The sequence below is a fragment of the Etheostoma spectabile genome, chromosome 16, assembly GCF_008692095.1.
Source record: "Etheostoma spectabile isolate EspeVRDwgs_2016 chromosome 16, UIUC_Espe_1.0, whole genome shotgun sequence".
NCBI lineage: Eukaryota > Metazoa > Chordata > Actinopteri > Perciformes > Percidae > Etheostoma > Etheostoma spectabile.
Genome location: NC_045748.1, coordinates 27,313,951 through 27,336,899, shown reverse-complemented (window position 1 = coordinate 27,336,899; position 22,949 = coordinate 27,313,951). Strand labels below are relative to the sequence as shown.

General features: G+C 39.7%; 1 protein-coding gene across 6 annotated transcripts in view; it reads left to right on the top strand.

The window, feature by feature from the left end:
- LOC116704612 (RNA binding protein fox-1 homolog 3-like) overlaps positions 1 to 22,949 on the top strand; it is a 751,296-nt gene that overhangs the window by 198,391 nt on the left and 529,956 nt on the right. For all 6 annotated transcript variants that reach the window (XM_032540217.1, XM_032540219.1, XM_032540215.1 and 3 more), the window contains exon 3: positions 10,196 to 10,253. The gene's annotated coding sequence lies outside the window, so the exon portion shown is untranslated. The remainder of the gene's footprint in view (positions 1 to 10,195; positions 10,254 to 22,949) is intronic.

The window sequence follows — 22,949 nt, the reverse complement described above, 5'->3', positions numbered from 1 at the left end:
GCTGTCTAACCCATGTTATCCTCTTACTAGAGTTAGCACCCAACAGGCTGAAACAGGGCAAGTTCTAAACTTGTTTTTAGCCTCTAAACATGCTTGAAATGTCATTACAAGTCCCTACCCACGTGCAGTGATTCCTTCTGAGTAAACATAGAGAATGTGACTGCTGTACATGTGACAGCAAAGCTGTAAGAGCATTCTGCCCTTTGATTAGTTTTTATTTTAGTAAAGAGAAGAACAACATAATACAAAATATTACAAACTGGCATGTTTGAATTCATAACGTTTAGAGGGTTGCTGTTTTGGTGGCGTTACATTACAACACACTACAAAGTACATGCTGAAACCGATTATTTGAATTTAAAAAAATTATAAGAAAAAAAGAGACTGATCATTTGTATTCAATTTCTGGCATTTATAATGGCCAATTAAACAAAAATCATTTATTATGGCAAATAAATGATTCTGATGAATGAATATTTAAAAAAATCATGACGACCAACCATGTAGTGAATGTTGGCATTGCGTAGCTTGTCCACCAGAGGGCACTGTATCACGTCCCTGTTGGCAACGCTTTTTTTGTTTTTAAGTAAGTTTCAAATCTTAAGTTTCTTAAGTTTATACATTTTATTATTCAGAATGTTATTATATTTGATGTTCCTTTCTTCTGTTGTGACAATAAAACAAATTATAATATTATTTTACTGAGAACTCATAAATAACTACAAATAACTAATGTTAGGGAAATCTGTTATGTTTTGATACGCTTATCTGGATTTAAGATATACTATATACATATATATATTGGCCGGCATATCGGATTTTTTTTTGTATCGGTATCGGCCTTAAAAATCCTTTATTGGTCGGGCACTAATCAGAAGGATGCGGTAAAAGATGACTGTGAGGAAGAGAAGGTTGCACATTCAGAACAAGGGACAGAGGCAGGGAGTGATCAGGAGGAAGCAGATGAAGATGACAGGGGGGAAGAGGCCAGTTGTAAGGCCCATTTGTTAAAATAAAGTAAGAAGAATATATAGTAGGGCATCAACATAAAATGTTGATATAGTTGATTTTGAAACTATAAACATGATCTGGATTTTGAACTGCATGAAACAGTGTAGCCAATGGTTTACTTTTACTTATTATACACTAATTGCCTGCTTCATGTGCCACTTTGTCCTTTTGAAAGCCATGATGTCTCTTCCTCATGGGTAGGCCAATTTCTCTAGGCGGGTAAAGCAGAGAAAGGGAAGGTAACCTTCCCCCTTATGACCTCATGTGGGTCAATATTCCAGATCAGCCCATCTGAGCTTTCATTTTCTCAAAGGCAGAGCAGGATACCCAAGGCTCGGTTTACACCTATCACCATTTCTAGCCACTGGGGGACCATAGGCAGGCTGGGGGAACGCATGTTAATGTTAAAAATGCTCATAAAGGGAAATTGTCATGCCATGGGACCTTTAAGGCTTCCCTATGTGTCTGCTTTCTCTCACTTTTGCAGTCAAAAGAAAACTGATTGGTTACATATTGAAACATTTAGTAACTACTCTGTAGCCAGCAAGTTCTGTGAATCATTAATTGTAAAAAGTTATGTTGAGCATTTGTGCATCCAGCCCTGTCCAGATAGAAGGTACAGCCATTGAACTGCAACTGCATTTTTGGTTTCTTTCCTGAAATGAGTACTGGAACCCTTTTTGTTAATGTAGGTGCACACATTGTCTCTTAACATCTTTCTTCAACTGAAAAACCATTGGGACCACAAACCTTACCAGCATGAAAGTTAAGAGTTCTTTTAACTTCTTCAGATGAAATTTTAACATGAAAAAGATTCTTAAAAATTAAATCACAAATATAAGGTAACTCAAACTTTTGAAAGAAATATTTAGCCTAATTCTGAATTGTTTTGATTTACATAGCGAGCAACATACATTTAAAAGAGATTTAATATCTCAAGACGTATATACTAGTTGTCCGTCTTCCTCTATAATACCATTTGAATTCCATTTTTTTAAATATTCGAATAGTATGCAAATATGTAATGCTCATATGTAGCCTGTTTTAAATATGTACTACACTACTCAGGCTAATGCATTGCCAATGCCACTATAAGCATGTGGTTGTTGTTAAACATTCCATAAATACACATACACACACACATGCACACATATACACAAAATAGTATACAGATACACAAAGGCCCATGGGAGTTGGAGTTTGTTCAGTGTGATGGGATCTGGGGGTTGGTGCTATGGTCTGCTTGATTAGCTTGCTGTTTGCTTGTTTCTGATTCTGATTGTTGCTGTTGCATTGCTCCTCAGGTCAATGACCTCTTTAAATGTAATGTCCTAGGGTCACACGCACAAACACATCACACCAATGTACACACACACACACACTCTCTCACACACACACACACACACACACACACACACACACACACACACACACATTCACACACACATAAGCAGGCAGGCAGGCAGGCAGGCGGGCCCACTTTGGAAGGCAGCAGTGGTCAGAGTTGAAATAAGGACAGTCCCAAAGGTCTGTCACTGCAGCATCTTCTGTATTTTTCCCAAGCTGATTTTTTTCTCTTTACTGCCTCTGTGGTCCACAGTTGCCATAGAAACACAGTTTGCCATGATATTTTCAACCTGAGAGATTTGCATCTCCAGTATGTTTCTCTCCTCTCTTGTTATTGTGGGAGAAATATTTTAATTGCCCAGGTTTAAGGGAGAGCAGGGAAGAGAGCAAGTAGCTGCCAGCCGTTGGTGTAGCTGTATCTGTTTACTAGAAATTGTTTTGCCATGAAACACCATCTGTCTGGCCTGCTGGCTGGCTCCACGTTGATCTGTCTATCTATAGACTCAACTTTAGTTTTAATTGTAGCAGCCATTAGAGCTAAACACAAATGTAAACTTGTAAGAACTGACTGACAAGCTGATACGTGTTTATTTGTTTTAGGTATAGTTAGGGCTGGGAAATATATTGATATTACATTGATGTCATGAATTAGAAGATTAGATATTGTCTTAGATTTTGAATATTGTAATATGGTATAAGTGTTGTCTTCTCCTGTTTTTAAAGGGTGCATTACAGCAAAGTGATGTACTTTTCTGAATATACCAGACTATTCTAGCTGTTTTATTATTTGCCTTTACCCACTTAGTCATAATCCACATTACTGATGAGTATTTGTCAAAAATCTCATTGTGAAAATATTTTGTGAAAACACCAATAGTCAGCCCTACAGTATTGATATCGAGATGTTTTGTCCAAAATATTGTGATATTTTATTAACTATCACCCAGCTCTAGATATAGTGTTTAAGGAGTGTTCATTTACTTATTTATGTATTGATTAATGTGTCATTGATCCTAAAACATTTATCAAAACACAGGGTGATACCTATCCATAACAATACTCATAACTTGGTTTATCATCCAATGTGTTTACTAAGGGTGGGAATCACCTCCAGATACGATATCATCACAATACTTATGCCACGATACAACATTATTGCGATTTTAAACATGTTGCAGTATTCTTCGAAATATTGCAACTTATAACCTTTTTCCAACTTCTAATTTTTTCCTATTTCAAATGTCCCCAAAAGGAAATTTTGTCAACATCAGTTTTATCTAAAAAGATAAATTTCTCTGTTTGTTCATCTAACTTCAATTTCATTGCTGCAAAATGGGATTGTGAAGCAAACAAACTGACCAACAAATATATAATAAAAGATCCATACTTGGTGCCTGTGTATTGATACAGTATTGCCACTGAAAATATCGCAATAATATGCTGTATCAATATTCCCCCCCACCCATAGTGTTTAGTGCAGTTTGACAAAGTCCTGACAGAAAATTAGAAGTCTTTACAGTTCCACTCAAGGTTTGTATGGTTTGTAACAATAACAGCAGTAGTTGTTGACGATGAAAATCGTCAGCCTCAGGCAGAACTCACTTCCTAATAACCAAGACATGACCCAGGAGAGTCTAATTAGATTAGGTAAGGTTCCATTTTTTTAGCAGCGGGTTAAAGGTATATGTATCTAATACCTGAGCAGAACCTGTCATCATTATCACAGGAGGAAAATGTGTAGGGAAAAATTATATATGCTTTTGCTCTGTGGCTGCTTGTTAATTGGTGGAGCATCATGCTGCAGCCATTGCTTCTGTTCTCACTGTTTGGGTCTTTTTAAGTTAACTGCATTTTGCATTGGGTCTAATTAACCTCTGGTTTATATGAACTGGGTCCCTTTAAAATGCCAGGTCTCTTTTTTGAAAATGCATACATGCATGTCAGCTATGTGTAGGTTTTCACAGGTCCATTTCAAAATTGGGTCCAAAGGTTTGGACACTAACCCCTCAGTCCGGGGGCCTGTTGCACGAAACCAGGATAAGGGATTAAGCCGGGATATTCAAGTTATCTTGGATGAATTTAGCTTGGACTCGGTTGCACGAAACCAGATTGAATTAAGCCCAGCCAAGTAACCATGGAGATGTATTCTTTGCGGCTAGCCTGGTCCAGAGCAGGCTAACAGCCGGGCTAAGATTAATCCTGGAGTCTCATGTGTCAAATCAGCTGCCGTCTGATCCGAAATAAATGTGTTTAACAGTTATTGCGTTGTCTTCTGCATGTGTTCTGCTTTATTTTTATTAACATGCATTAGCCTACTTGTCACTTTTGTTTTCGCGAGTTTGATTTAAACCCTACTACAGCTGTTTAGATGTTAGACATGGTTGCACTGGCACCCTGATGCGGAGTGGGACTTTTCCCGGTGGGACGGTAGTGTCGAGGCTGCCTGGCGTGCGGCCGCTGCCCGGTGCCCGGTGGCCGGTGGCTATTGCCTGCCAGCAGACTTGCGATTTGTGTCAGTGTCCACTCTCTCTGTAAAAGTAGAGATGATCAGCGCAGCGTCCGTGGTCTCAGCTTCAGGTTTCTACAGGACGCGCTCCGGAGATTAAGTGTGATGATATTAATGTAGAGATATTCCAGATGATAATAATGGCAGACTGGTCAGAGACCACTACATTCATGATTTCATTTTCTTGTTGCTTGTCCTTCTCTAATGAAGGGTAGGCTAGTTTGTGTTACTCCTTAATAAGTGGGCCTATTGTTTTTTGTTATAGCTTACATTGGTTTCATAACCTTCTCAATAAGTCTCCCATCCCTGGACCAATAACGTGGCCTATGTACAGCACGTATGTAGTGTGGTTTACATTCATCACACCGGGAACACCACTTGCTTCTTAATCTTTTTATTTTGGTGCGGTCACTTGTCAGAAGAATAAAAAAACATGAATATTGTTTTACATATATGTTCACAGCGTGTATTGAAGTCATTTACTTTTTTTTCTAGTTGTTGTCCCTTTCTGATTGTTCTGTATGAACATTAATTGTACAAAGAATTAGATATAGCTTATAGAGATTTGTGCGTGGTTGTAAAACATGTTCTCAAGTTGTAAAAAAGGGTTTGAAATTAAGCCTAAAGTCCGTAGGGTCCATTTCCCGAGGAATATTAGTTCCCTCTGCTCACTTTTGAGGCAAAGTAGATATTTTTAAACCCCCACACATTCAGTCGGGTCCGCTATGTCGGGCTTTTTCTCTCCGTTTGATAAGAGCCGTATTTCCCTTTTTCCATATTCTTCCCCTCCTCGTTACTTTCCATTCGAAGCTGCTGTCCATTGGGTGAAACATTTGGCGCATGCGTCTTCTCATCTCTGCATCAGTAAATCTGTGATAGGTATCGTGGTCTATTTAAGAAAGCCGTGAACGTGCACTTATCTCAGCTATCTACACCTGGCTTGACATAGCTCCACCTGTTTATCCTGGCTCGGCAAACGTGCAACCGATTAAGCCGGGATGAGCAGATCAAATCAAGCTGCGCTTTTTCACTTATCCTGGATATCTTTATTCTACTTTCGTGCAACAGGCCCCGGGAGATGCTTAGTAGGGCTAAGTATTGTTTGAATTCCAACAATGTCATAGTTGGTGTAGTCTATGTCTACTACCTTCTGGGATCGCTCTTAGCTGTGAGCACATTTTCATCTGTAATCTCTCACTGGTAGACGTTGCTGTAATTTCTACAGTTACCACAAAATGCCCAGTAAAATACCATAATTTTCTTTTCTGGTTCATTATTGTAATAAACATTGCATTATGGGTATTAACGTTTAATTTGCAGTGATTTACTGTTTATTTTGAATTTGCGGTGGTCTGCTGTAAAACAAAAGCAGTAGTGCACTGTAGTTGAATAAGAGACTTATAGAAATAAAATTGGTAGTTAATGTTAAAGAAGCATAGAAATTAAATGTAAAAAATTGTATATCTCTATAAAATGGAAGATATTTTATTTGTTATACCTTTAGCAGTGAAGGTAATTTAATAGTTTAATAATTATTAAATTACCTTCAAGTTCATTAATTTAATAATGAACTTTGGCAAGAGGAATTTTTTTCAGTAGTGTAAATAATTTATAGAGAAATGTAGAGAGAAACAATACATGGATTACGATATAAATGCTTGACCGCTAGATTTGAACTCTGACCTCACGACTTCAAAGGAGTAGCTGGTAGATATTTCAAAGGAGTAGCGGCTTGGTGTGCGCGCGCCAGAATCCAGTCACACACACTCCTCAACGAGAGCTGGAGCAGTGTTAAGGTAAGACCAATATTTGCTAATTCTGTTACATTAAAATCTCTGCTGACAAGCCTTTGCACGCTGCGACGTTAGGTTAACGGCCTTGTCATAGCTAGCTTGGCAAGAGAAATCTGTTATTAACTAGTTTTGTTTCCCACAGAAGGAAAACAAGCTAACATGCCATTTTGAGGATTAGCTATATACTTTCGGTAAAGTTAACACAACTCTTTTTTTACACACGCTTTTCGGTAGCCTACGTCTTTTCACTTGTCAGACCACCATTATATTTTAAGATTAATTCAAATGCAAGCCATGTTCTGGAAGTTTAAGGCCAGTAACTGCTAGCTTTTTAGCTTGCTTTTGCTGCATTTTGGCTAACATTACCTCCGCTTAATGCTAGCAAATGTTGAGTCTGTCGGTTGGTTTTAGCACGAGTAAGCAACATGTATTACCGCGTTTATATTAACCTAACATTAGTGGGGGTAAAGGTAACATCAAACCGTTACCTCTGCAGTCGCCCATCAAGTTTAAATAGCATCTAATGTCATCAGAAAACACACATTCTATAAGTTATGTCGAGTGACAGGGAAAGCTTCTTTAAGTAACGTTAATGGGAGGATGGTAAGGAAAACTAATCTGGGTATTTTCTTTTAGCTGCAATAGACGTGCTAAATTGAATAACGTTAGCTGGTAAATGTTAAGTTGGCCACTTAAAACCATCATGTTGTCCAGCAAAGATTAGCCTCAGGGCCCAACCTTACGGTAGTATTATCGCTTTCTGTAATGTGATATTTCATTGAATTAATCCTTTTTTAGTTCATGACCTAAGCTAAAGATTGTATAACTGAAAGAATATGGTGTTAGTAGTTGAGTGTACTGCTACCATGGTTTATGGGGGAAAAGAAAAGTAAAATGTATTTATTTTCCTAGCCGCTTAACCCTAAAGATCATTAGACAAGTGATTTAAGGATTCTTTATAATAGTGTAGTACTTCTCCCCCCCCCCCCCCCCACACACACACACAGGAGCACATGGTCCCTCATCGCTTGCTGAGCCACAAGGACACAAATTTCAACATTGCAACCTATCTACAAACTGACTTTTGCAGGTATGTAGAGGGGTACGTTTTGCAACCTGTGTACTTCAGAATAAGGAACGTTCTGTAGACATGTGAACAGATATCAGCATGTGGTTTGCTATGTGGAAATGACCAATGTCCAGCTTCTTTCACAAATTTCACTAAGTTTAAATCCCATATGCACAGGAACCATAAACAGTAACAGATTAAAAAACAAACTCAGTAGTAAAGTAAAGTTCAGTAGTACCCTTGGTTGTAAAGTTAAAGGATATTCCTTTGTGGTTGATAATTTCTCAGCTTTGTGCGCTCACTTGAAAATTCACATCAGAGATGGAAGGAAAATGTGCTGCCCCTTCGATAAGTGCAGCTAATATTTCAGAGTCCATGGACAACAGATATCCACTGCGTACTGACAACATTTGGAAAGGATCCGTACGAAGATAGACCTTTTTGTTAAAGAGTCAGCCCCGAAATCATCATCACCAAACCCATCAGAGTCCGGTGGGTGAAGCAATAGCAATTTTAGGAATGTTTTTATATTTTGAAAAAGGATCTTACTCAACTTATTCCACAGAATAAATGTGGACCTCTGTAGGAATCCTTTCCATAAAGTTATCAGAGATTTTCAAAGATTGTGGTCACTTAGACACAAGAACAGGAAAGTAGGGTCCAGATTAAAAAAAATAGTTAACCTTTAATTCATTTTATTTTTTTATTTTTATTTTTTTAACATTTTTTAGCCGTACTAGGGCCAACAGACCGCATAAGAAAGTAGAAAGACCTTTTGAATTATCTGGGGAGGAAAAACCCTGTAAAACTACTAATACTTGTGACTGTGTGTTATTTCTTATGCTGTTGTATTCTGCTTTTGCACAAGTCTTAAGTCCGTTAACAGTTTAGAGAAGATAAACTCATGACCATTTCTCTGCTTCTCTTACAGTCCAGTACGGTCCACCCCACCAGAGCACCAATACACTTGTCTGGTTGGAGGCTCCATCCGGGCCTCTCTGTCCACCTTCCAGCAGCTGTGGATCATCAAGCCGGAGTACCATGGGATGGCCTCATCATTGTCCATCACAAATGCTTCTTAACAGGCTGTTCCTTTGTCCCCTTCCCAACCAAACGCCCAACAACTTCAGCTCTGTGGTAAACAACCACATTGATTTTTCATACATACTCGGAATTTCAAAAAAGACAAAGAAAAAAACTTCTAAGATAAAGAATTAACTGATGTTTTGGCTAGATTATTCAGTGTTCTGCAGTTGCATCTGGGGAGTTAGAAAATGTACATTTTTCTTAGTTTGGCGCTGTACTCCGTGTACTTGTCAGACTGACTCCTCCTCACCAGTGTCCCCATGCTGATGTCACCTTTGACTAAGTCCTCAGCCACAATAGTGTGCGTCTTTCTCCTCTCCAGGTAACGCAGGAACAGAGGCCGGTTCCTCCTCTTTATCACTTTGTCTTTCTCTTTTTCCTTCTCCTTCTCACCCCTCCCAGCCTCACTGATATCCATAGCAAGTTTTCTTAGTCAATTCAAATGGTAACTGCATTGCTCAGACATGTATTCATCTCTGAATGCTGCCCAATGTTTGGCGCATATTTAAACATGGTTGTAGCATCGCTTGTATGTAAAAAAAATTCTGTTTCTTTCAGACTTAAAAATATCTTGGTCCTGAAATTTGTACGTGTATAATACGAAAATAAAAATGTAATACTTTTGTACATGGACTAAAGTCAATTATTTGTAATTTATTAAATACAATAGCATTTATGGAAAATATCTTAGTTTGTACGGCTAATGCCAAATTGTGTAATATACTGTGAATCACAATTACAGTAAAAGTATAATACAGCAAAACAATTACAGCATCATTTAGCAGATTGTAATTAGAGTATGATTAAGGGTAAAGGTATTATACTACTGTAAAACTGATTCACAGTAAGGGTATTATGCTACTGTAAAACTAAGGTACAGTAAGGGTATTATACTGCAAAACATGTACAGTTATAGTACTGTAATGGGGTAGGTATACAAATATACAATAAAACGTCTAACAGTGTAGGAACCAACGTATGGTGGTAGACTGTTAGCTGAAGAGATGCCAGTTTGCCTCCTGGGCACTTCCAAGGTGCTCTTGAGCAAGGCACTAAACCCAAACTGCTTGTAGTGCCTGTCCATTGTCAGCTGCAGCCCCCTCACTCTTACATCTCTCTCTTTTGTGCATGTATAGGTACAGAGCATGTGTGTGTATTTCAGGCCTGTGTTTAATGTGTATTCCAACAGAGTGGAAACATTGTAATTTCCCTTACGGGATTAATAAAGTATCTATTATTATTATTAGTTAGTATACACCAGCATAACATGTTGCACAAACAGTACAGTCCAAACCACGTCCACCAGCGCTAGCATACTCTAATTGTTTTTTTCCTGGTATCAAACCATCTGTTTAAATGTGTGTCTTTTGTATTTGTCCACAGGCTGACATATACCAGAAGAAACATCTTGACATCTCATACACTTTACTGACATCCTTACGTAAGTAGGCAACTTTTTCCAGTTTACCGTCATTATTTATCTGTTCTTTCTCTATTTCCTTCCACTTCTACAACCTCTCTCAGCCTGCATTTGAATCACAGGGTAATGGATGGAGTGAAAAATGAACCATGCTGCTCACTGTAGCCCTACTTTAATTTTGATACATTTATGTTTCTATTCTTTAAAACACACTTGTAATCTAATGAAGTATGCTATAACTGGGGTATAACTGCAGAAAATGAACTATATGTGTTACCTCTGTTTCCCAGTAGTGTTAAATTACGTCGTAGCGACAGAAGGCTTTTGTAGGTTTTACTCAGAAGGCGGCTTTACATTTTATAAATATGTTGGAACCATATGCTGTTGTCAGATTCTCTTAAATCTTTGGATTCCTGCCAACTTTAAAGTGGTGGTTCTGTGCAGTGTGACTGTGGCCTTCAGGGGGGGTTCCCAGTCAAAAAGAGCTATGGAGCTGTCTTCCTCTATGAGACCCTTGCATTTGCTAAGTGTTAGGACAATGATGTTTTTCACAATTCTGTCTGGTTTTTAAATACTGCTAATTTGCAGTTTGTTTTATCCACATATTGAGGAAACGGTTTCCTCATTGTCATCAATGTACCGTGGCAAAAAACATACTTCTGTATTACATTGTCTATTTAGTTAAGGAAACTCAAAGCATGACCCAAATGACTCAGCTAATGGAACTTTAGATAACATTCCCCTCCACTCTTTGGTTTTAATAATAAGTGAATGATAATTACATACAACTGTGTGAGGCCATTGCACTTGGGATTAAGATGATAGTCAGTTGAAATGTTTCTGCTCAGAAAAGTCCAGCTTCCTTGGCTATAGGCTACCCCATAGCAGCACGGTTCACATAAGTTTACTTTAACAAAGAACAATTTAGGTGTTTGCTTTTAACTCTGCTTTTTAATAGAATGTTTTACTTTGGGTCAAGCAATATCATTTGGATAAAATAATGCATTTTTCCCTCTGAGGTGTTTTTTTTGTGGTGCAGGAACAGCACTAAAAGAAATCCTGTAAGAATGCCGCTGGCCTTGACAATTTAACAGCTCTCCGACTAATTTATTTTTCAACACCAAGCATGTTTTTTGATAACTTTTTTTTTTATTTGACTCACCTTGAAATGAATAGCCTTTCCTTCATTAGTGAGAATAAAACATGTATGGTTTTACTGAATATAGCCTAAGGTCACAATACTCCAAACTCTATAATTTGAGTGTGGTGTGTGTGTGTGGTGTTGTGTGTGTGTGTGTGTGTGTGTGTGTGTGTGGTGTGTGTGTGTGTGTGGTGGTGTGTGTGTGTGTGTGTGTGTGTGTGTTGTGTGTGTGTGTGTGTGGTGTTGTGTGGCGGTCAAAAGGAAATAGAGAAATACGGTACGGACTCATATGTACTGTGGGTAGGGCTGCATGATTATGGCCAAAATGATAATCACGATTATTTTGATCAATATTGGATCACGATTATTTGTTGAATTCAACTAAAACTAATTTTATTGTCACATAGGCTGTTTATAACTGCTTTCACATCCATGTTATGTTACATTCTTCTTTTGTTGAAATTGTATAGACATAGAGCTGCAACACATGTAAATGAAAAGGAGCGATCTGAAATAAACAGCATAGGATATATTTGTTTCCCAAATGCATTTCTGAGAAATCTCCTTCACTTGTTTTCAACAATAACTGATTAAAAGAGCTAGGGAGAGAGAGGGAGTGCGATGGACATACTCACAGAGAGACAGCTGATCATTATGAATGGGTCCAGCACGGGTCGAATGGCGGATACACACGTGTGTATGAAATGTCTGTATTGTCGCTGCGCTGCATTTTTATGAACTATGATATTCTGGCCATGGGTCACATCTCTGGCCCAGGTCCAGCAGCCGCCGTCTCACACGCTGTTACTCTACAAACTGAAGTTAGTTGCATTCAAGAACTTCTTCCGTGTTTTTTGCCGTGGCGGGAGCAATAGCAGGGTTACCCGCGGAAACACTGGTACAAATACAGGTTTGCCTCTCATACTTATAATATGTACAGCTGTGTTAATAAAAAATTAAAACAGTAGACAAATGTCATAATTGTGGACCAGCGCTGTGTGGCGGGGCTGCGCGGAGAGTAAGAGGAGAGTAGGGAGATCCAAACACAGGCACGGCTTTACAGAAGAAATGGGTCATGTAACGCAAAATTAAACCATATCGATATAAACAACATCGCAGCGGATGCGAGGACATTAGCATCAGGTTAATTAGGGCTGGAACAATACACCAAACCCAGGGTTCGGTTTGTATCATGATTTTTAATTTTGATTCAATTTATTACTTTTCCCCGGGGGGGAAAACATGGCATTGTTTTGTCATTGATTATATCCCACTTTGCAACGTAATTATACAACAGATACCTTATAAATTGATTGATTTCAATATTGATTGATCCAACACCAAAGATTATTTTGTACCTTAAAATAATGTTTCCATATTTGTTTCAGTGGTTCATTAACTCGTTGGAATGAGACACGAGAATAATGGTAATGGTAACAGTATTGGACAGTTCCGCTCCCAACCTGTAGGGGGGGTTGAAGAGGAAAATTGCTTTGGTGCCTATTGTAAAGGTTCTGGTTGACATGGAAGTAGCTAATGCTAGGTCTTTAACGTTAGCTAATTCTTGGTGGGTAATATAAGATTACAATATTGTCCAAAACGCTCAGTTATATTAAGTATGATTGTTTTGACCACGGTTAACAACTCTGGGCTAGCTAACCCACAAATTCATCAGTAATGTTAACTGTATAACCTGCCTAGCAACGGAAATGCTGGCAACGCTAGCAACGGGAACGCTGGCAACGGGAACGCTGGTGAAATTGACGCCGCGCCGTCTGGCTTGATTGTTTTCGGTGATTTTGCTTTTTTTTGCGTTTTCCTCACGAGGACGTCGATGGTTTTGGTTGATGTTTGTCCTTGGTTGGGGTTGCATGTGGCGACGCATTTTTTGTCTTCTCTCCACCGTGTTTTGTTTTTGTTTGGTGTTGGAGACTGACATGACGGAGACCGTTGGGTGGACGCTGGCGCAGCTTGCTGCTCGCCGTGCTCGGCTGTTGACCTGCTCCGGACATCGCCTTCCGGCCCCGCCGGAGATGCCTCCGCCGAGGGTCCCGCCGGAGTTTCCGCTGCGGCAGCTCAACAGGAGTGAAGACCATCTGGTCCAGCTCTCGTCGCCCACCACGCTCTACCAACCGGGCTGTTGACCACAGCGTGTTAGGCCGCCTAGCCCGGTCGGCTAGCACTGCCACCAGCTGTGACATCTTCTATCTCAACTTCGCTCTGCTCAACATCCGCTCACTGACACGCAAGGGACAACTCATCCAGGACTTCATCCCCGATCGTGGGCTTGACTTTCTCTGTTTAACCGAGACATGGCAACAGCCCAACTTTTCTGAACTCAACGAATCCACTCCTAGTGGATTTGTTTACATCGGTCAACCCCGTGGCTCTGGCCGGGGAAGAGGTCTCGCGGTAGATTATTGCTAAATTGAAGGTCTCGCCGGTGTCTGTCCCTGTCTCCAACTCCTCTGAATCTGCTGTCTGCAAGTTGTCTGGTCCCACTCCAACCATCATTGCTGCTGTCTACCGCCCCCTAAACCCAATAGTGTAGCTGTATTTGTTTTGTTTTGCTGTATAGTATTTGTCTTGCTGTTGTATAGTATTTGTTTTGTTTTGCTGTATAGTATTTGTTTTGCTGTTGTATAGTATTTGTTTTGTTTTGCTGTATAGTATTTGTTTTGCTGTTGTATAGTATTTGTTTTGCTGTTTTATTAAGTATAGTATTTGTTTTGCTGTTTTTTTATATATGAATTCCCTGTGCGGTGTCCTTAAGGGGCCAAGAAAGGCGCCTTTAAATAAAATGTATTATTATTATTATTATTATTATTGTATAGCTAGACGATTAATCTAATGGTAATTTAGCTAGCTAGCAAACCCCTGTTTGTCTGCCTGCCTCAGTCTCCCGGCGCTGCAAGGCTTCAGTTGGGATGAGAGCTGAAAACAGCCCCAGGGACACATCCAGTCAGCCCCCAGCCAGCTAGCAGCCAGCCCGGTCAGCACTTAACTCTGGTGCTAAGGATGCTAACGACAGTTTACTGAACTGTCAGGAAACAGACCCAGGCACCCGAGTCAGAACAGCGGGCATTCGTAACGTTACATCTCCGTTAGCGTTAGCCCCCCCCCCCCTTAGCTTTTATTCGTCTTTCCAGTTAGCTATTTACCAGACAAAACGGATAAGGCCTCAACAGGACTAATAGTATTTTAAAGATATGCTAGTATTGGACCTGGACAAGAAGGATAACTCTGGGAGTTGAAGGGGTGTGTCGCAATTCTGCCTTCTCACACAGGTTCGTGGAGTGGAGTTTTGCAATTTTGGTTTTAATTTGCATATCGTTACAGCCCTAATGTTCAACATATTTTGTGGACTACATCTGGAATATTGGGCATGAAAGGATATAATGTAATATGATTACTTTATTGGTTGTTTCTGGTCTGTTTTTGGTGAACTCCATGCAGACCAAACAACCAGACTGAGACTGCTTAAAAAGCATTTTTGTCCGCGATAACACACTCCAACTATCTTTCCCAACCCAACCCACTCTGAAGTACGGTACAGGGTTGCTGTGTCATTTTTATTTTTATTTATTTTATTTTTTATAATCTTTTTTTGATAACATAAGGTCCAGTGTCCAAAATCTTCTTTTTGACTAACTGGGGAGATGAAAAAGTCTACCTGCTAAGCATATGTTACACTGGCCAAATATCAAATTGTGTTGTTTGTTTTTGTTGTAACTTAGCCTATATAACAAAACTTTCTGTTTGGGGTTGCAAGTCCAGCTGGAAGGAATGTCAATGTTTAACAATATTATTAATAATTATTAAAATAAAAAGGTATTTAAAAACATTTTTGCATAAATAAAGGTAAATAGGCTATACAATCTATTTCTCAAGTTGTTAATCAGCTTTTTAATCCTATGAGCCCGAGCTTGTCATATATGACAAAAAACGGCATCTTTGATGACTTAATTATTTTATAATAAGTAAAAACATACCGTTTTTTGCAGGTAAAAGCTAACACTCGCTTTGTTCCGCTGATGTCTTTGGGCCCTGACACACAAACCTGACAGCTGACCATTGGCAGAAAATGCAGTAGGACTGACAGACTGCCTTTGACGGGAAGACAACACAAGGGCTAGTGGAAGTTGTGCTTTAAGGTCTTTTTTTTCTACTTGATGACTGGCGGGGTTAATTGGCCGTCTTGCACACAGAATATGCCAGCAGACACACCACTGCCAACCTCATAGCTGGATGCAGTGGAGACAGGCACAGACATAAACGCAGAGGCCGCTGTGGACTTGTGTCAGTCCCGCAAGCGGTTTTATGAAAGTGGTTGCATGGTTCCATGACAACACAAGGAACATCAGTTGGTAAAAGCCTGCAGATAAACTGAGACACCTTTGCCTGCTTAACGGTTAAGGATCGCTTAACATTTCATTGTGCTTTCTTTCGGAAGGCTGGCTGGCTCATGCCAATACTGGATAATTAATTATGCTAAGGTCAACGCTAGCAATCAGTAAACAGAAGTAAAGTGGTGGCTCTCGTTTTGGTGTGTGCGTTGTTCTGTCTGTGAATGTTTGTGTGTGTCAGCTCGCCACTGCGAAGCTCTGACGTGCAGAGGAACAGAGGAAAGTAGCTGCAGCTTCACCAAAATAAAGACTGAAAAACTGAACTATTTTGGTACAAACATGTATTCATATGTGGCGGATCGTCCTCTGAGATTTACTCACAAAACCAAAAAATTTACCTGCATTTGGCTCCTGGTGATAGTTACTTTTAGATTGTGATGAGCAGATGTGCATATGACAAGCATTAACTACTCTGTGACACCATAGAGGATAAATAATACCATACAATAAATTTCAGCGTGACTTAATGACTCATGACTTGATTTGTTCTCCGTGGGTCCATGTGGCACTGATGATGCAGGGTGACATCGATACAACTTTCTGATGAATGAGGTACGTGTCTGTCCATATGTCAACATGTGAATGTGAACACAAACTGGATTTGAACTTAAAGGAAACGATATTTCACTTTTTCTTGGTTCTTGAAAGGGATAGTAGATTCTCTAGTGTCCATAAAACAAAATATACAACCTATTTTGCTCAAAGCACAGAGTTTATAATGACCTATAAGAGCACAGCGCTGCAGTGTGTGTTGAAGATATGATAAGCCTGTCCAGCTGTCATAGTCATGGAGCAATGGGATTGTGTCTGCTATCTTCCTGCGACACTTTTCCTTGTCAGAAACCCATCTGTGATAAGCACAGAGCAGGTTGGCTGCATCACTGTGGCTTTCCTACTTCTGCACTGTTAAAAGCATGGCTTACATACAGGGACAGTGCCAAGTGTGTACCATTGCACACTAACTCTTTTGGTGTTATACAGATAAAGACAACAGCACCCTGACAGTTCTACATAGGACCTTAAAATAAGGTACTAGGGCTGCAAAATTAATCAAAGTTAAATCACGATCACAATTTTGGCTTCCCACAATCAAATTTGCGTAATTGAGCGATTGTTTTTTTTTTTTTTTTTTTAGGAGCGTCATTTCATAGAATGCTCAGTTTTTTTTTTTTTTTTTTACAAAGCCAATCTACCGCTCCATACACAACTGTCTGATTATGAGCCAGTCAGAGTTGTTCCCTTCACCGCTTAGTTTAGTTTCTAGAGATAGACAGTCATAGAGGATAGAGTAACGTGAGGAAAACTCAACAGATAGCAATCGGTTATACGTTGGTTTCAAGGTTTACCAGTTTACTAGTAAAAGCAACATTTTGTCCCATCTGTGTTGTTTTTCAGACAGCAGCAGTGACCATTGCTAGTTGGTGGTAGTAAGTGTGTGTTAGCTCACAGGGCTCGAGGGCGCGAGTAATATTTTTCGTCTAGGTCGCATCCGCTGCCTCTCCACAAACGGAGCAATGTTGTTTATATTGATATGGTTTAATTTTACGTTACATGACCCATTTTTTCTGTAAAACGTGCCTGGGTTTGGCTCTCTCCTCTTACTCTCTCTCCTCTTACTCTCTCCCCAGCAACAGAGACAGAGCGGCAACAGCGCTGGTCCACACTGACATTTGTCTACAGTTTTAATTGTTATTAACACAGCTGTATATTGTTAATCATGAGAGACAAACCTGTATTTGTACCAGTGTTTCCGCTGGTAACTCTGCTATCGCGGCGACCGTGGCGAAAAACACAGAAGTTATTGAATGCAACTAACTTCAGTTCGTAGAGTATAGCGTGTGAGACGGAATCTGCTGGACCCATTCATAATGAGTCAGCCGTCTCTCTGTGAGTGCGTCCATCGCACTCCCCCTCTCTCCCTAGCTCTTTTAATCAGTTATTGTTGAAAACAAGTGAAGGAGTTTTCACAGAGATACTTTTTTTTTTTAATATATCCTAGGTTATTTATTTCAGATAATTTTCATTTACATGTGTTTGAGCTGTATGTATGTACAACATAAGACTTCACCAATAAGAATGTAGCATAATATGGATGTGAAAGCAGTTATAAAAAGCCTATGTGACTATAGAATTTGTTTTGGTTAAAATCAACAAATAATTGTAATAATAATCATGATCACAATATTGATCAAAATAAAAATGATTATCATTTTGGCCATAATTGTGCAGCGTTACCAAGCACGGTCCAAGTTAACATCAGTAGTGTTAGTAGTATATGTTTGGGTCTTCTTCAGGTTAACCATTGTTCATGATTTACCAAATTAGAGAACTTAATTAGAGTTAACTCGTTAAGCGTCTGTATATCAGTTCTATTTAACGCTGACCAGGGATGGGGATTGTTAATTTTTTATTGATACCATTCTCGAGACTGCTTAACAATCCAAGTCTTGGGCACCCACATAGCTCAGTTGGTAGAGTGGGTGCCCATATATTGAGGTGCTTTCCTCAACGCAGTTGGCCCAGGTTTGACTCTGACCTGCAGTCCTTTGCTGAATGTCATTACCCATCTCTCTCTCTTGTCATGTCTTCAGCTGTCCTATCAATAAAGGCCTAAAAATGATCTTTAAAAAAAAAAATGTGTGTCTTTAGTGATACTTTTCAATTATTTGGTGGAAAAACGAGACAACAAATTCTTAACATTAACAGAAGTATTATCGCTTTCTTCTGCAATGACGGTCCATTGGTTGACAAGACGTAAACAAGCTATTGATTGGCATCATGTGAAAAGCTAAATGGCGGTTAGCATCAAAGCTAGTGGCGACAATCTACGTCAATCTTGGACGTAATCTTGAATTTATTGCACATAGACCCCGAGAAACGGTGGTTGTCCAGGCTGGATACCTTCTGTAAGGGCTATGAAGACACCTACAAGCCCTGACACACCAACCGTCTGGCGAGGTCGGTGACTCGCCGTCATCCGTCAGAGGTGCCGTCGACTTTCATTTTGGCTGACCTGACATGCGCGGTTGGAAGGCAGCCCTGCCAGCAGTCAGACTCAAATGACCAATCTGATAGGTGGAGTGCTAACCCAGAAGTGACTAGCGGGAATGCGCGAATAGAGTCTCCCAAAATCTGAAATTTTAAACTGACCTTTTGTTGATCTGAAATAAAGACAGCTGCATGGACTAATAGGCATTTCATAGACCCATGTGACATGTTTGTGCAATTAGCTGCTGTCGGTAGTCTGCATCACTTCGGTGTGTTCCGAGGCACTTTTTCTGGCCAACTCGGGTAGGCAGTCAGTCCAACTGCCTTTTCTGCCAAGGATCAGTCGTCGTGTTTGTGTGTCAGGGCCCAAAGACATCAACGGAACAGAGCGAGTGTTAGCTTTTACCTGCAAAAAATTTTATGTTTCTACTTGTTATGAAATTATTAAGTCATGAATGAATCAAAGATGCTGTTTTTTGTCATATATGACAAGCTCGGGCTCATAAGATTAAAAAGCTGATTAAGCAGCCCACAGAGATAGCCCGTCCCACTGTTTTGAATGATGTGCGTTTGGGAGTCTCTACCTATTGTCTTTACGCACACACTGTGCTCGTAAATAATTTTTCCAGTTTATGCACACCAACATAACATTGTGTGATCCACTAGTCTTGATAGCCGTATCGATAAGTTCTGACCTTATTGATTTTCAGGTTTTAAGAAATTTGAAATCGGGTCCTTAAAGGAACCGGGTCTCTAGACCTATCCCTACCTTTGACCCTTATCAACTAAGCGCTTGATGCATGGGGATTGAGAGGAATGCACTTGGAACTGTCAGATCTCAATGCAGATTTTGGCACTGTGGGGCTCAGGCAGTGTGTCAATATCCCTGAGTCAGACGTGGATTTTTCTGCGTTTTCTTTCGTTTTCTTTTTTGGGTCCTATTTTTTTTTGCCTCCCTTGGCCAGATAATAAGTCAATTTAAATGTATTGTCAATGTTGTTTAGCCTCAAAATGTAGCACAATTGACAGTTTTACATAACTGCCTTAACTATATAAAATAGCATGGCAGATAATTTCTTTATGCTAACACAAGTTCTTTCTACCCCAGCCAGCCCTGTCCCCAAGGCTGCTTTTAAGTGGTCCAAAATGCTGCTGTTATTAAAAAGTCTCCTCTAAAAAGTCTCATGTGACGCCGGTCTTCCATGGAGCGAGAACAGTGTCAGTAAAATTATGCATTGAAAAAGAAAAAAAATGGCACTCACTGAAAAATAAGTAGGGTGTTGACAATTTCTTATTTTGATATTTCATGCATCCAAATTCTTCATGTCTCTACACTGGCTCACCATCAAATTCAAAATGTATCTCAAGACTCTTGTGATCACTTTTAGAACCCTGCATGGTCAGACACACGCCTACAGTATATCAAGATCAGATCCTCTCCATCCTTATTTCACTAGTAGCTTTCCGGGTGTGTTGGTTGTCCTCACTCCAGGCGATATGGAGAAAATCAAATATCACAATATTTTTGACCAAATACCTTGATATCGATACCGCAACGATATTGTAGTGTTGACTATTGGTGCTTTTACAGAATATTTACACAATGAGATTTTTGATAAATAATCATCAGTAATGTGGTAAAGGGGCTGGCTAGTCCATACAGCAATGTGGGACTGAAGAAAAACCTGCTCTGGTTTATTTGCATTTCTTTAAACCAATCACAATCATCTTAGGCGGTGCTAAGCTAAGCCCCTGAAAAATAGCCTCGGTAAGAAACATGTTTGGGGGGAACATGTGTACGTTAAAAAATAGTTTTAGTCATCAACAGAAAGCTCAGATTGGGCAGATAGTCTAGCTGGCTGTCTGGATTTACCCTGCAGAGACATGAGGAGCAGTTAACCATATTCCCTAATTAACCAAACAGAGTTTAAAATTGCAACAGAAACAAATGGAATGTAACAGGACATCCAAAAACGGACACCGAAAAGAGTGCGGAATGTCCGGCAGAAGGAGAGCAATCCCAGAAGTGGAATGTTTTGGATATACAGTCCCTGACAAAAGTCTTGTCGCTAGTGTACAAATTGACCTGAAGTGCCGCTGAAATATATTTCTTATCAAAATTTATTTACAAGAAATGGCTCATTTTAATCCCAACAGTTTCTGTAATAATGTTTCAGTGCAAAAAGAAACTGTCAAAAAGTATTCTAATATTCACAGCTTGGTAAAGCCCATTGAGTCAATTTTTGCAAAGACAAAAGTGTTGTCGCCTTGTCATATGAGCTTCACCTGGGACTAATAATGGATCCATTAGGTCTCAGGTGTGTATAAAAACAACCCCAGTACACTAGACCTTCACATCAACTGCAACTAGACATCTGCAAACATGAAAAGATTCACCCTGAGACTAAAGTTTTGATTATCAAGAGGCTGAAGACCAGATCCACTGCTGATGTGGCAGACACCTTCAATGTGTCTCAGCGTCAAGTACAGAGGATTAAAAAAACATTTGAAGACACTGGAGATATTTTTGACAAGCCCAGGTCAGGCAGACCCCGCAAGACAACTGCTCGAGAGGACCGTTTGTTGGCTCGAAAATCCAAGGCCAGCCCATTTTCCACTGCAGCAGAGCTCCACCAGACCTGGTCCCCTGAAGTCCCTGTGTCAACCAGAACGGTTTGTCGGATTCTGTCTCGAAATGCTCTCCATGGTCGAATCAGTGCCCAGAAGCCAGCCCTAAACAAAAGACAATTGGAAAAACTGTGTGGCATTTGCCAAGGCCCACAGCCTGCTAAAAGGATGGACGCTGGAGAAGTGGAAGAAAGTGGATTTTTCAGATAAATCTTCTGTTGAATTACACCACAGTTTCTGCAAATATTGCAGGAGACCTACTGGAGATCGCATGGATCCAAGTTTTACCCAGAAAACAGTGAAGTTTGGTGGCGGAAAAATCATGGTCTGGGGTTACATCCAGTATGGGGGTATGCGAGAGATCTACAGGGTGGAAGGCAACATCAATAGTCTCAAATACCAAGAAATCTTAGCTACCTCTTATATTCCCAACCATAAAAGAGGCCAAATTCTCCAGCAGGATGGTGCTCCAGCGCATACTTCCATCTCCACTTCAAAGTTCCTCAAGGCGAAGAAGATCAAGATGCTCCAGGATTGGCCGGCCCAGTCACCAGACATGAACATCATTGAGCATATGTGGGGTAGGATGAAAGAGGAAGCATGCAAGACCAAACCAAAGAATATTGATGAACTCTGGGAGGCATGCAAGACTGCTTTCCTGGCTATTCCTGATGACTTCATCAATACATTGTATGAATCCTTGCCAAACCGCAGGGATGCAGTCCTTCAAGCTCATGGAAGTCATACAAGATATTAAATTTGGATCTCACAGCACCACTATTTAATTTGCTGACATATTTTAGTATTTGTAGTAAATTTGTTCAATTTATGTATAGGCGACAAAACTTTTGTCTTGTTTAAATAATAAATCTTTTTTTAGTGAAACTAATTTATTTCAGTGCATTGAACATCATTTGGGAGGGTTTTAGCTTTTCATATGAGCTATTTCTTACACCAATTGATTAATTAAAAGTCAGGTTAATAGCAGGTGTTTCTACAAAATAAATAAGCGACAAGACTTTTGTCAGGGACTGTACAGTAGACTATATAAAATATAAAGTGCTTTTCCATTCAAAACATGCCTTGCTTTCCCCACCACTTCAAGTGCTATATTTGCTTTAACATTTTTAATATGAGTTTCCTGCAAATTTTATGACCAAGAATCCCACCCAGATATGTACTTTCATACACCTTCTATTTCATAAATAAGTACTTTTTCTTGTTTAGAGGTTTACAAACAGCATGGTTGGATTAATCTAAATTTTTAAAGTCAATTTAGTCCAACTACTTTTTTAGCTTACTCATTTCTCGCCACCACTTCCAAAATCTGCTGCAAGTGTTCCATTTCCATCCTTCTCCCTGTGCTCTCTGTTGTGCTGGTACCAGTTATTAAAGATAAAATAGGGAAGCTGAACTGCTCAGATAATTACAGGCCAATAGCTCTGGCCAGTGTTATGTCCAAAGTTCTGGAGACAGTTTTATTGTGTAGACTAGAGAGGTATGTTCTGTCTATTAATAACCAATTTGGTTTTAAACGGAAGCATGGTACTGATT